The sequence below is a fragment of the Lolium perenne genome, chromosome 5 (assembly GCF_019359855.2).
Source record: "Lolium perenne isolate Kyuss_39 chromosome 5, Kyuss_2.0, whole genome shotgun sequence".
Taxonomy (NCBI): domain Eukaryota; kingdom Viridiplantae; phylum Streptophyta; class Magnoliopsida; order Poales; family Poaceae; genus Lolium; species Lolium perenne.
Window position 1 is genome coordinate 264,527,890 of NC_067248.2, and position 14,676 is coordinate 264,542,565.

Here is a 14,676-nt window from a genome sequence, read left to right on the forward strand (position 1 = left end):
AAAATTTTCAAAACATTTTTCCTTATGTCACTATGCTTTCCCACAAACACGTCCAAGCCTAGATGAAACAAGATAAGAATAGAGTAAAACCGTTGCACGTCCTTACCAGAGGGAGGGTGGGTGGGGTAAGAAATAAAAGCAGAATTCCTACTCTCGCGCACAATTTTTTTTTCTATGTAGCTAATAAAATATGAGTTTCTAGACACAACTTCGTCCGCTGCAAAGGGGCTCCTAAAGGCAGTCCTGCTCTGATACCAAGTCTGTAAGCCCCAGGAGTAGGAAAAACCTAGAGCGCGCAAGTAAGAGGGGTTTCTGTGCATGAGGTCACTACAAAGGACCGTGAGGTCGCCTCGCATTCCCAAGCATATGGGTAGGCCAAGCAACAGCTCGACACGCCCATGCACACAACACCCACCTCAAAGGCTCACGATAGGCTTTCCAAGCCTGAGTGCTTCACCTTCCTGTGCACTTCACACATACACACACTGTGCACAGGATACAAGGGTAGAATACAGCTTGAATATCACAACATGACTATGTATGACACAAAAGATGGAAATAAGGTTCATATATATAGCAACGCTCTAATGAGCAAGATCCAAATGACACTCAATAGGGAAACATATCCCAACAGTACATCATACATAAGATAGCCAAATAGTGCAGTGCAGAGACAAGAACCAAATGGGACTAAGAGTCCTGAAGATAATCAAGCGGTGTTCCCATAACCAACAAGCCACAGGCTGCTGCCTTAGGAACGATCCTGCTACGCAACGAAGTCGTCGTCCGTGAACTCGACAAAGTAGCCACCTGCGTACTGCTCATCATCTGTCGTACCTGTTTGTCGAAAAGCGGGTTCCGGAAAAAGAGGAAGAAAAACGAGGGTAAGTACCGTTGGCACGTACTTGCGAGACATGACCAGCTATGCTTGCTGGTGGGCGGTGTAAACTTCGCCCGGCTATATGTGGAGTTTAGCGGCAGCAAAGCACTAACCAATAGAGACACGCTACAACATCCGTCTAATAGAGAAGGTGAGAGAGCGCATATTCTAGCAGTTCTATACTCTGCAACCAACAACCCAGCCAAAAGCGATCCCCCTTAGCCAAGAGGTACTAACAAGGCACTCACACAGTTGACAATTTTATATCCATTCCATTATAATAGGGCTAACTTACTACGCAAGTAATTAGCAAGTTATTAACGACAACTTTAGGTGTAAGTTGTTCTATGATCGAGTTAAATAGTTCCAAGTCGTCCATAACCGCGGACACGGCTTTCCGAAAAGATTTAACCCTGCAGGGGTGCACCAATGTTACCATACACGCATGCTCGAACCCGCATAGCAAGTGTGGAGTCTCACAACAAGACCGTTCCCAAATCAACAAGAATGCCTAGGGGGCCACCCGACTAAGCTACCCGAAACGAAGTTCGGCCGTACTCCGATGCGGACTCAGGGTTTGCGATGGCGGCTAGGCGTGCGAACCACACGCTTTCGCTAAACGTCCCGCGGGGTACAATACAGGAATAAACACCCGAAGGCAACAGTAATAAACACCCGAAGGCAACAGTAGGTAAAGCATGGCATACATGGCATACATGGCATAGGCAAATAAAACCAAGGTTGTGGCCCCCTTTTCATCAGACTTGAGAAATGGTAATGGGTGATGGGGGGTCCCGATAAATCCTCCCACGAGTGGTTAGCGCGCTCAGTCTTAGAAACAGATAACAAGAACTCGGGTCCTAGGGGACATTAGCAAGTCAAAGTTCCGATGCTTTCGCAAAGGGGCTCACAGATGCCTCTGCATATTATATCCCTTAGCAATTTTAAGTTGTAGCAAAAGTTATCATCATCATTTTGAAAAGGTAGTACATGTGTCAACATCCCAACAAGATATCCCGAACATTTCGAGATATCAACAAAAATCCTAAACTCGCCTACGACTCGCAAAGCTGGCAAACAACAAACAATAGGTAGGGCGAGGAGGTGTATATCGGACATATAGGTAACAAGTGGAATAGGACACGTGACACAACAGAATCGCAACATAAGGATAGCAAAAGATCAAAAGAGCAAGTAAAATGTAAAATAGGTGAAGGGGTGGGCTCGCCTGTCAGATCAGAGGTAGAAGCACCGACACGATCCTCCAGAGGGAACTCGTACTCCTGCTCGTACTGCTCTGCGTCGGCGTCTACTCGAGAAGAAGCAAATAGCACATACAAGAAAGTATAGCACAAATCAATACAAGTAGATGCAATGCGCAATATGATGCATGATGACATGGCCAGATGATTTGTGCATGGCAAAATTAAGTGGGGTGCTCATAATTCTCATGGAATGATAATCACCCTCACATAACATTTAGTTGTAGTTGCAATTTCAATTATTTCTAACCAGGGATGATGCCAATGATGCATGGGAATGTCAGATTTGAATTCCTCTCGTTTTTCTGATGAGAATGGACATATCATATGTTGAATTTGGAAATGTAGTGTGAGAGATATGAATTATGCCATAATTAAACAATTTTAATCAGATTTTAATTATGTCCAATTTTTATTTATCCAAAACCCAAAACAAGTTCATATTTGGAAAGAGCATGAAATGCTGATCAAATTGGATATATCATTTGTCAAATTTGAGTTTCGAAAGTGCAAAAATAAATAGATTGGAAATTAGGCAGATTTCAAAACATAAAAGGGATTTGAATCTGGCTTCAGATTTGGGCGGGAGATATTTTATACAGAGGTGGAGCTAGCCCTGGTCGCTGACCAGTGGGGTCCGCGGACACGTCAGCGTGCCTGCGTGTCAAGGCAAAAAAGGTTTGGCTGATCCTGCGCGAGCCAGGACTCGAACTCGGGCCGATTCAGTGTGGAGCAAGGAGCATAGCCACTGGGCTGCTCGATCGAATTTGATACGATACAGGCTTCAGACAACCTAAGCTGTGTAGCCGAAGTTAACTGAATTTTTGACAGTTGATACTGAAGAAGTGACAGCTGCTGTGCTGCAGATGTGCTTCCTGCACGATTCTTAAAGCGGCCAAAACGAGGGATCTGGGTGGCCATTTGAGGAGCTCTCAACGAGTTGAGTAAGTAGGATGTTCCAAGATTTGAATGGAACTGGAATGGTTCAGTTTGGTGCGTCGTGTCGCCGGCGGTGAGCTTTGGAAAACGAGACCGTGTCACAGACGATGAACAGCGAAAACAGAAAACTGTTTTCTGGACCAAACTTTGAACGACGATGGCGTCGTCGATTCTGATCCGTTTTGGATGAAACCAAGCCTAAGAGAAAGAGGGTACTGCCGTGCTTCCAACGGTACCAAGAACACGTGCTGAAACAAACTGAGACGCCGGGGAGAATCGACGAAAGGGAGCACCGCGAAACAGAAAACTGTTTCCGTTTATATCTCCAGTAACTCGTTTGATCTCGGTTCTCGTCGATTTCTGCAACGTCTGAGCGATGCATGGTGTGCAGAGAAGAGATTAGGGGACGTGCTCACCCTGGGGTGGTCGAAGATGACTAGGAAGCAGCGGAGGAGCTTCCGGCGTCGAGGAAGAAGGGCGGCCGGGAGGTAGACGACGGTGGCGTGGGCGCGCTCGTGCAGCTGCGGCGGCGCTCGGCGTCGGGAAGGCGTCCAGGACGAAGAGGAGGACGACGCGGTTCCGTTCCCGCGGTCAGGTGGGGTCGACGACGTCCATGGCGACGGTGGCGGTCGACGGCGGTGACGGGTAAAACCCTCTCAACTGCTCACGGGAAAGGATGGAGATGGAGGGAGGCGGCGGCTTGGAGAGGAGGAGGTTGCAGCTAGGGTTCGAGTAGAGGGTGCTGTTGCTTTTAAGAGGAAGAGGAGGGCCGCGCGATGGAGCAGGTGGCGTCGTGGCGTTTCCAGGGGCGCCATTGCCCGATATGGTGGCCTTCTCCGACGTGGAAAGGTGATCGAGGACGAGGTCCTCGTACCTCTTCGGGCAGAGCTGGTCTTGGGCCACTTGGTGGGCTTCGGTTGGAGAAAGAGAGGGAGAGATGGCCGGGTGAGATGAGAGATGGGCTCCGGCTGGGTTGGGTAGCTTTAGGTTTGGGTTTTTGGGTTTAGTTAGCTAGGTTTTTCTCTCTTCTTTTAATTTTAAACCAAAACCAAATAATTGAGAAGAGGGAGAGGAAAGGTTTGAGGTATTTTGAATATTTGAAAACAGAGAAGGATATGAGATGTCTCAAGCTACATAACCATACATGGTTTGCTTGGGAAAAAGAAGAAAAGAAATCAAAGAGAGACATAGAGGTTGAAATAGGATTTCAACATTTTATGTGCAAAACTATTTTTGGCAAACCATGAAAATATATCCAACCATTTGAATAGGAGTACCTCCAACTCAATTAAGTTGGCTAAGAGGTAGGAGAGAGATTAAGGGTGCCACCAAATTTTAGAAAATTTGGCCATGACCTTTTTGTTTTAGGGTTTAAGAGATGGGGAAAAAGGTGTGAGCTTTTTTTGGAACATCACAAGAGGAGGGGATGAACCAAGAAGAAGGAGGGAACAACAAGCAACAAAGAAGAACCAAAGGCAAATGCAATTTAGTAAAACCAAAGTGGTGATATGCATGTATGCAACATGATGGCATGAACAAAATGCAAGAAAGATACAAAAGGTTCTAAGGTGTTACTCTTGGGATGTTACATGTTGAAACTCTCGACCTTTGTTTTTACTGTTCTGTTTTGGATGGGTTTTTTCATCCCGATGCTATCCAGGTCCTAGACGCCCCAGATACGGATGTCTACGATAAGGTGTTGGTGTCACATTAGAGAAGATACGGTGACGAAATTGATTATAGGCATCATCTAGAAGAGGGAAGTAGTTAAGAGTAACAACATGAATAAGAACAAGCTCCGATTGAGGCCGTTTAGAAAGCATTGAAAATCTCTTTGGGATCTAAGATGAAATTACTTCACTTTCTCACGATCAATTTTAATGTACGCACACATCCCCTCACACGTGTTGAAACTCTCGACCCCCAAAATGACTAACCCAAAGTAACAAACAAGTATGCAAAAAACACAAGTTTTTTTTTTGTTTTTACTGTTCGGTTTTGCATGGGCTATTTCATCCCGATGCTATCCAGGTCCTAGACGCCCCAGATACGGATGTCTACGATAGGGTGTTGGTGTCACATTAGAGAAGATACGGTGACGAAATTGATTATAGGCATCATCTAGAAGAGGGAAGTAGTTAAGAGTAACAACATGAATAAGAACAAGCTCCGATTGAGGCCGTTTAGAAAGCATTGAAAATCTCTTTGGGATCTAAGATGAAATTACTTCACTTTCTCACGATCTATATAAATTTTAATGTACGCACACATCCCCTCACACGTGTTGAAACTCTCGACCCCCAAAACGAATAACCCAAAGTAACAAACAAGTATGCAAAAAACACAAGTTTTTTTTGTTTTTACTGTTCGGTTTTGCATGGGCTATTTCATCCCGATGCTATCCAGGTCCTAGACGCCCCAGATACAGATGTCTACGATAGGGTGTTGGTGTCACATTAGAGAAGATACGGTGACGAAATTGATTATAGGCATCATCTAGAAGAGGGAAGTAGTTAAGAGTAACAACATGAATAAGAACAAGCTCCGATTGAGGCCGTTTAGAAAGCATTGAAAATCTCTTTGGGATCTAAGATGAAATTACTTCACTTTCTCACGATCTATATAAATTTTAATGTACGCACACATCCCCTCACACGTGTTGAAACTCTCGACCCCCAAAACGACTAACCCAAAGTAACAAACAAGTATGCAAAAAACACAAGTTTTTTTTTGTTTTTACTGTTCGGTTTTGCATGGGTTATTTCATCCCGATGCTATCCAGGTCCTAGACGCCCTAGATACGGATGTCTACGATAGGGTGTTGGTGTCACATTAGAGAAGATACGGTGACGAAATTGATTATAGGCATCATCTAGAAGAGGGAAGTAGTTAAGAGTAACAACATGAATAAGAACAAGCTCCGATTGAGGCCGTTTAGAAAGCATTGAAAATCTCTTTGGTATCTAAGATGAAATTACTTCACTTTCTCACGATCTATATAAATTTTAGTGTACGCACACATCCCCTCACACGTGTTGAAACTCTCGACCCCCAAAACGACTAACCCAAAGTAACAAACAAGTATGCAAAAAACACAAGTTTTTTTTTTTTTTTTTGTTCGGTTTTGCATGGGTTATTTCATCCCGATGCTATCCAGGTCCTAGACGCCCCTGATACGGATGTCTACGATAGGGTGTTGGTGTCACATTAGAGAAGATACGGTGACGAAATTGATTATAGGCATCATCTAGAAGAGGGAAGTAGTTAAGAGTAACAACATGAATAAGAACAAGCTCCGATGAGGCCGTTTAGAAAGCATTGAAAATCTCTTTGGGATCTAAGATGAAATTACTTCACTTTCTCACGATCTATATAAATTTTAGTGTACGCACACATCCCCTCACACGTGTTGAAACTCTCGACCCCCAAAATGACTAACCCAAAGTAACAAACAAGTATGCAAAAAACACAAGTTTTTTTTTGTTTTTACTGTTCGGTTTTGCATGGGTTATTTCATCCCGATGCTATCCAGGTCCTAGACGCCCCAGATACGGATGTCTACGATAGGGTGTTGGTGTCACATTAGAGAAGATACGGTGACGAAATTGATTATAGGCATCATCTAGAAGAGGGAAGTAGTTAAGAGTAACAACATGAATAAGAACAAGCTCCGATCGAGGCCGTTTAGAAAGCATTGAAAATCTCTTTGGGATCTAAGATGAAATTACTTCACTTTCTCACGATCTATATAAATTTTAGTGTACGCACACATCCCCTCACACGTGTTGAAACTCTCGACCCCCAAAACGACTAACCCAAAGTAACAAACAAGTATGCAAAAAACACAAGTTTTTTTTGTTTTTACTTTTCGGTTTTGCATGGGCTATTTCATCCCGATGCTATCCAGGTCCTAGACGCCCACGATACGGGATGTCTACGATAGGGTGTTGGTGTCACATTAGAGAAGATACGGTGACGAAATTGATTATAGGCATCATCTAGAAGAGGGAAGTAGTTAAGAGTAACAACATGAATAAGAACAAGCTCCGATTGAGGCCGTTTAGAAAGCATTGAAAATCTCTTTGGGATCTAAGATGAAATTACTTCACTTTCTCACGATCTATATAAATTTTAATGTACGCACACATCCCCTCACACGTGTTGAAACTCTCGACCCCCAAAACGACTAACCCAAAGTAACAAACAAGTATGCAAAAAACACAAGTTTTTTTTTGGTTTTTACTGTTCGGTTTTGCATGGGTTATTTCATCCCGATGCTATCTAGGTCCTAGACGCCCAGAGATACGGATGTATATGATAGGGTGTTGGTGTCACATTAGAGAAGATACGGTGACGAAATTGATTATAGGCATCATCTAGAAGAGGGAAGTAGTTAAGAGTAACAACATGAATAAGAACAAGCTCCGATTGAGGCCGTTTAGAAAGCATTGAAAATCTCTTTGGGATCTAAGATGAAATTACTTCACTTTCTCACGATCTATATAAATTTTAATGTACGCACACATCCCCTCACACGTGTTGAAACTCTCGACCCCCAAAACGACTAACCCAAAGTAACAAACAAGTATGCAAAAAACACAAGTTTTTTTGTTTTTACTGTTCGGTTTTGCATGGGTTATTTCATCCCGATGCTATCCAGGTCCTAGACGCCCCAGATACGGATGTCTACGATAGGGTGTTGGTGTCACATTAGAGAAGATACGGTGACGAAATTGATTATAGGCATCATCTAGAAGAGGGAAGTAGTTAAGAGTAACAACATGAATAAGAACAAGCTCCGATTGAGGCCGTTTAGAAAGCATTGAAAATCTCTTTGGGATCTAAGATGAAATTACTTCACTTTCTCACGATCTATATAAATTTTAGTGTACGCACACATCCCCTCACACGTGTTGAAACTCTCGACCCCAAAACGACTAACCCAAAGTAACAAACAAGTATGCAAAAAACACAAGTTTTTTTGTTTTTCTTGTTTGGTTTTGCATGGGTTATTTCATCCCGATGCTATCCAGGTCCTAGACGCCCCGCATAGGGATGTCTACGATAGGGTGTTGGTGTCACATTAGAGAAGATACGGTGACGAAATTGATTATAGGCATCATCTAGAAGAGGGAAGTAGTTAAGAGTAACAACATGAATAAGAACAAGCTCCGATTGAGGCCGTTTAGAAAGCATTGAAAATCTCTTTGGGATCTAAGATGAAATTACTTCACTTTCTCACGATCTATATAAATTTTAGTGTACGCACACATCCCCTCACACGTGTTGAAACTCTCGACCCCAAAACGACTAACCCAAAGTAACAAACAAGTATGCAAAAAAAACAAGTTTTTTTTGTTTTTACTGTTCGGTTTTGCATGGGCTATTTCATCCCGATGCTATCCAGGTCCTAGACGCCCCAGATACGGATGTCTACGATAGGGTGTTGGTGTCATATTAGAGAAGATACGGTGACGAAATTGATTATAGGCATCATCTAGAAGAGAGAAGTAGTTAAGAGTAACAACATGAATAAGAACAAGCTCCGATTGAGGCCGTTTAGAAAGCATTGAAAATCTCTTTGGGATCTAAGATGAAATTACTTTACTTTCTCACGATCTATATAAATTTTAGTGTACGCACACATCCCCTCACACGTGTTGAAACTCTCGACCCCCAAAATGACTAACCCAAAGTAACAAACAAGTATGCAAAAAACACAAGTTTTTTTTTGTTTTTACTGTTCGGTTTTGCATGGGCTATTTCATCCCGATGCTATCCAGGTCCTAGACGCCCCTGATACGGATGTCTACGGTAGGGTGTTGGTGTCACATTAGAGAAGATACGGTGACGAAATTGATTATAGGCATCATATAGAAGAGGGAAGTAGTTAAGAGTAACAACATGAATAAGAACAAGCTCCGATTGAGGCCGTTTAGAAAGCATTGAAAATCTCTTTGGGATCTAAGATGAAATTATTTCACTTTCTCACGATCTATATAAATTTTAGTGTACGCACACATCCCCTCACACGTGTTGAAACTCTTGACCCCCAAAACGACTAACCCAAAGTAACAAACAAGTATGCAAAAAACACAATTTTTTTTTTGTTTTTACTGTTCGGTTTTGCATGGGTTATTTCATCCCGATGCTATCCAGGTCCTAGACGCCCCAGATACGGATGTCTACGATAGGGTGTTGGTGTCACATTAGAGAAGATACGGTGACGAAATTGATTATAGGCATCATCTAGAAGAGGGAAGTAGTTAAGAGTAACAACATGAATAAGAACAAGCTCCGATTGAGGCCGTTTAGAAAGCATTGAAAATCTCTTTGGGATCTAAGATGAAATTACTTCACTTTCTCACGATCTATATAAATTTTAGCGTACGCACACATCCCCTCACACGTGTTGAAACTCTCGACCCCCAAAACGACTAACCCAAAGTAACAAACAAGTATGCAAAAAACACAAGTTTTTTTTGTTTTTACTGTTCGGTTTTGCATGGGCTATTTCATCCCGATGCTATCCAGGTCCTAGACGCCCCAGATACGGATGTCTACGATAGGGTGTTGGTGTCACATTAGAGAAGATACGGTGACGAAATTGATTATAGGCATCATCTAGAAGAGGGAAGTAGTTAAGAGTAACAACATGAATAAGAACAAGCTCCGATTGAGGCCGTTTAGAAAGCATTGAAAATCTCTTTGGGATCTAAGATGAAATTACTTCACTTTCTCACGATCTATATAAATTTTAATGTACGCACACATCCCCTCACACGTGTTGAAACTCTCGACCCCCAAAATGACTAACCCAAAGTAACAAACAAGTATGCAAAAAAAACAAGTTTTTTTGTTTTTTACTGTTCGGTTTTGCATGGGCTATTTCATCCCGATGCTATCCAGGTCCTAGACGCCCCAGATACGGATGTCTACGATAGGGTGTTGGTGTCACATTAGAGAAGATACGGTGACGAAATTGATTATAGGCATCATCTAGAAGAGGGAAGTAGTTAAGAGTAACAACATGAATAAGAACAAGCTCCGATTGAGGCCGTTTAGAAAGCATTGAAAATCTCTTTGGGATCTAAGATGAAATTACTTCACTTTCTCACGATCTATATAAATTTTAATGTACGCACACATCCCCTCACACGTGTTGAAACTCTCAACCCCCAAAACGACTAACCCAAAGTAACAAACAAGTATGCAAAAAACACAAGTTTTTTTTTGTTTTTACTGTTCGGTTTTGCATGGGTTATTTCATCCCGATGCTATCCAGGTCCTAGACGCCCAGAGATAGGGATGTCTACGATAGGGTGTTGGTGTCACATTAGAGAAGATACGGTGACGAAATTGATTATAGGCATCATCTAGAAGAGGGAAGTAGTTAAGAGTAACAACATGAATAAGAACAAGCTCCGATTGAGGCCGTTTAGAAAGCATTGAAAATCTCTTTGGGATCTAAGATGAAATTACTTCACTTTCTCACGATCTATATAAATTTTAGTGTACGCACACATCCCCTCACACGTGTTGAAACTCTCGACCCCCAAAACGACTAACCCAAAGTAACAAACAAGTATGCAAAAAAACAAGTTTTTTTTGTTTTTACTGTTCGGTTTTGCATGGGCTATTTCATCCCGATGCTATCCAGGTCCTAGACGCCCCAGATACGGATGTCTACGATAGGGTGTTGGTATCACATTAGAGAAGATACGGTGACGAAATTGATTATAGGCATCATCTAGAAGAGGGAAGTAGTTAAGAGTAACAACATGAATAAGAACAAGCTCCGATTGAGGCCGTTTAGAAAGCATTGAAAATCTCTTTGGGATCTAAGATGAAATTACTTCACTTTCTCACGATCTATATAAATTTTAGTGTACGCACACATCCCCTCACACGTGTTGAAACTCTCGACCCCCAAAACGACTAACCCAAAGTAACAAACAAGTATGCAAAAAACACAAGTTTTTTGTTGTTTTTACTGTTCGGTTTTGCATGGGCTATTTCATCCCGATGCTATCCAGGTCCTAGACGCCCCTGATACGGATGTCTACGATAGGGTGTTGGTGTCACATTAGAGAAGATACGGTGACGAAATTGATTATAGGCATCATCTAGAAGAGGGAAGTAGTTAAGAGTAACAACATGAATAAGAACAAGCTCCGATTGAGGCCGTTTAGAAAGCATTGAAAATCTCTTTGGGATCTAAGATGAAATTATTTCACTTTCTCACGATCTATATAAATTTTAGTGTACGCACACATCCCCTCACACGTGTTGAAACTCTGGACTCCCAAAACGACTAACCCAATGTAACAAACAAGTATGCAAAAAACAAATTTTTTTTTTGTTTTTACTGTTCGGTTTTGCATGGGTTATTTCATCCCGATGCTATCCAGGTCCTAGACGCCCCAGATACGGATGTCTACGATAGGGTGTTGGTGTCACATTAGAGAAGATACGGTGAAGAAATTGATTATAGGCATCATCTAGAAGAGGGAAGTAGTTAAGAGTAACAACATGAATAAGAACAAGCTTCGATTGAGGCCGTTTAGAAAGCATTGAAAATCTCTTTGGGATCTAAGATGAAATTACTTCACTTTCTCACGATCTATATAAATTTTAGTGTACGCACACATCCCCTCACACGTGTTGAAACTCTCGACCCCCAAAACGACTAACCCAAAGTAACAAACAAGTATGCAAAAAACACAAGTTTTTTTGTTTTTACTGTTCGGTTTTGCATGGGCTATTTCATCCCGATGCTATCCAGGTCCTAGACGCCCCAGATACGGATGTCTATGATAGGGTGTTGGTGTCACATTAGAGAAGATACGGTGACGAAATTGATTATAGGCATCATCTAGAAGAGGGAAGTAGTTAAGAGTAACAACATGAATAAGAACAAGCTCCGATTGAGGCCGTTTAGAAAGCATTGAAAATCTCTTTGGAATCTAAGATGAAATTACTTCACTTTCTCACGATCTATATAAATTTTAATGTACGCACACATCCCCTCACACGTGTTGAAACTCTCGACCCCAAAATGACTAACCCAAAGTAACAAACAAGTATGCAAAAAAACAAGTTTGTTTTGTTTTTACTGTTCGGTTTTGCATGGGCTATTTCATCCCGATGCTATCCAGGTCCTAGACGCCCCAGATACGGATGTCTACGATAGGGTGTTGGTGTCACATTAGAGAAGATACGGTGACGAAATTTATTATAGGCATCATCTAGAAGAGGGAAGTAGTTAAGAGTAACAACATGAATAAGAACAAGCTCCGATTGAGGCCGTTTAGAAAGCATTGAAAATCTCTTTGGGATCTAAGATGAAGTTACTTCACTTTCTCACGATCTATATAAATTTTAATGTACGCACACATCCCCTCACACGTGTTGAAACTCTCGACCCCCAAAACGACTAACCCAAAGTAACAAACAAGTATGCAAAAAACACAAGTTTTTTTTGTTTTTACTGTTCGGTTTTGCATGGGCTATTTCATCCCGATGCTATCCAGGTCCTAGACGCCCCTGATACGGATGTCTACGATAGGGTGTTGGTGTCACATTAGAGAAGATACGGTGACGAAATTGATTATAGGCATCATCTAGAAGAGGGAAGTAGTTAAGAGTAACAACATGAATAAGAACAAGCTCCGATTGAGGCATTTTTAGAAAGCATTGAAAATCTCTTTGGGATCTGTCACATCCCAAAAATTTGGAATGTGAAAATAAAATAAAGCGAGTATTTGTTTGTTTGTCGTAGTTGAAATTTCAAAAGGAACTAAAACTTTTGTGTTTATTAAAAAGGTATTTTCTAAAATAGAGTTTTCGTAAACATTTTGTTTTATATTCTTTCAAACTTTTAAGATTTTGAAATCATAAATATTTGATTTGACTTTGCAAAGTATTGCCCAAGTAGCCATATAGGCCAAGGTGCATAAACCATTTAATATTTTCTTATTTAGTTGGACAATAAAGTATTAAGTGATGTCCTAAAACTTTATTTTAAGTTTTACAAATTTCTCAGATTTTGTTTGAATCCATTTGGATATCTAAAACAAAAGCTAAGAAAGAAATCAGAAAAACAAAATTAAAGCGGACTAACTGGGCCGACCAGCCTAGACAGCCCATCAACCAGCCCTGGCCTACTTTCCTCTCTATTTTTTTCTGCATCTATATTTTTTTTCTTTGGGCCATTTCCCCCTGGCCCATTTCTCTCCGTAGCCCAGCCCGGCAGAACAGCTCATCCGACCGAACGATGCTCCTCTTCCTCCTCACGTACAGATTGTACATACGTTACAGCCATGGAATTCTTCCTCCTTATTTAGGGCATTCAAGGCAATAAAACGGCTCGACTTAAACACCAAAGTTACTCCAAATTTTGTGGGGAATCCGTTCAGGGGATTAGCTCTCCATTTTATTGCCTTAAACTCCCAAACGGTCCAGGTGCACTGAATGCCAATCGGTGGCATACCTCTCCCGATCTCCCTCCACAGCTCATACCAACACGAACCGAGGAGAGCACCATGTGCCCCTTGTCCTCCTCCACCACTTTGCTTCAGAAAGTTTGTACTGAGATGCTCTGTACAGCCCACACCAACCATGCCAACACCACCCCAAAATCGAGTTCATCGCTAGATGACGACGCCCTCGGTGATCAACTCGCTGATTCCTTTGCCCAGATTACTATACTCATCAAGGGGTACCTCCAGGACATGGTCATGCATGATATTGTCGCTGTTGGCTGCGATGTTATCGGAGTTCATCGGACCGGTACGTCGCCTACATTGATCTCTAGCTCTATTCCACTATTTTCGTGAACTTCCCTCACCGTCGCCTATCTCCAGGACACGGTGGTGCATCGTTTTCTTGCCATTGGCCATGCCGTCCGTCTCCTATCCCCCATCGATTCCGACGAACTCAGTAAGTCCCGAGGCCCGTTTTCCGTATCCCTCGAATCTCCTTTACCTGGCGCATCATCTGAGTCACTTGGCCCATTTTATTTCCCAGTAAAACGTGGTGCCCATCCTTGTCCGTGAGTCGCCGACGCCCGCGGAATCCCCGGACACGCCCCGATGGCCCGACACCGTCCCAGGAAGCACCGAATCTCATCGTCACCACCATCATCTTCACCGCATCGCGCCAAGACTCATCAAATACTTCCCCAACACCAGCGGTCACCGGAGCTGCCACCGCGACGTCAAGTGCGTCCGAGCTGCAACCGTCTCCCCACCGTGCGACTAATTTGTTTCCCCATGGTGAGCTACTGCTGTTGTATTCTACTCTTAACCACAAGATCTTGATCCAGTGACTGAACTTGGCTGAACTTATCTGAAACTATGCGAAGCATCTTTTTAGTCCGTGACAGATCGATCGGACACATATACAGCTAGCTAGTTCAACCAAGGAAACTTTGAAATTCCATAACAGTAAATCTGGAGCTCCGTTTTAGATGTTTTCTCTGTTGTTAAGTTCGTAATTATATCCCCTATAACTTTCGTGTAGGAAGTTTTTCCATCAGAAGCTTTCTCGGACAACTTTTCGGACACCACTAGAATTCTAACCGCGTATTGTAAA

The 14,676-nt window shown here is 42.3% G+C and overlaps 1 long non-coding RNA gene across 1 annotated transcript; it reads right to left on the bottom strand.

Moving 5' to 3' along the window:
• Window positions 1-675: 675 nt before the first annotated feature.
• Window positions 676-3,765, bottom strand: LOC139831148 (uncharacterized). The gene is made up of 3 exons (XR_011745830.1): window positions 3,498-3,765; window positions 2,109-2,189; window positions 676-837 (listed from the first exon to the last, which is right to left on the bottom strand). It is a non-coding gene; the product is annotated as an uncharacterized lncRNA (long non-coding RNA).
• Window positions 3,766-14,676: the final 10,911 nt, after the last annotated feature.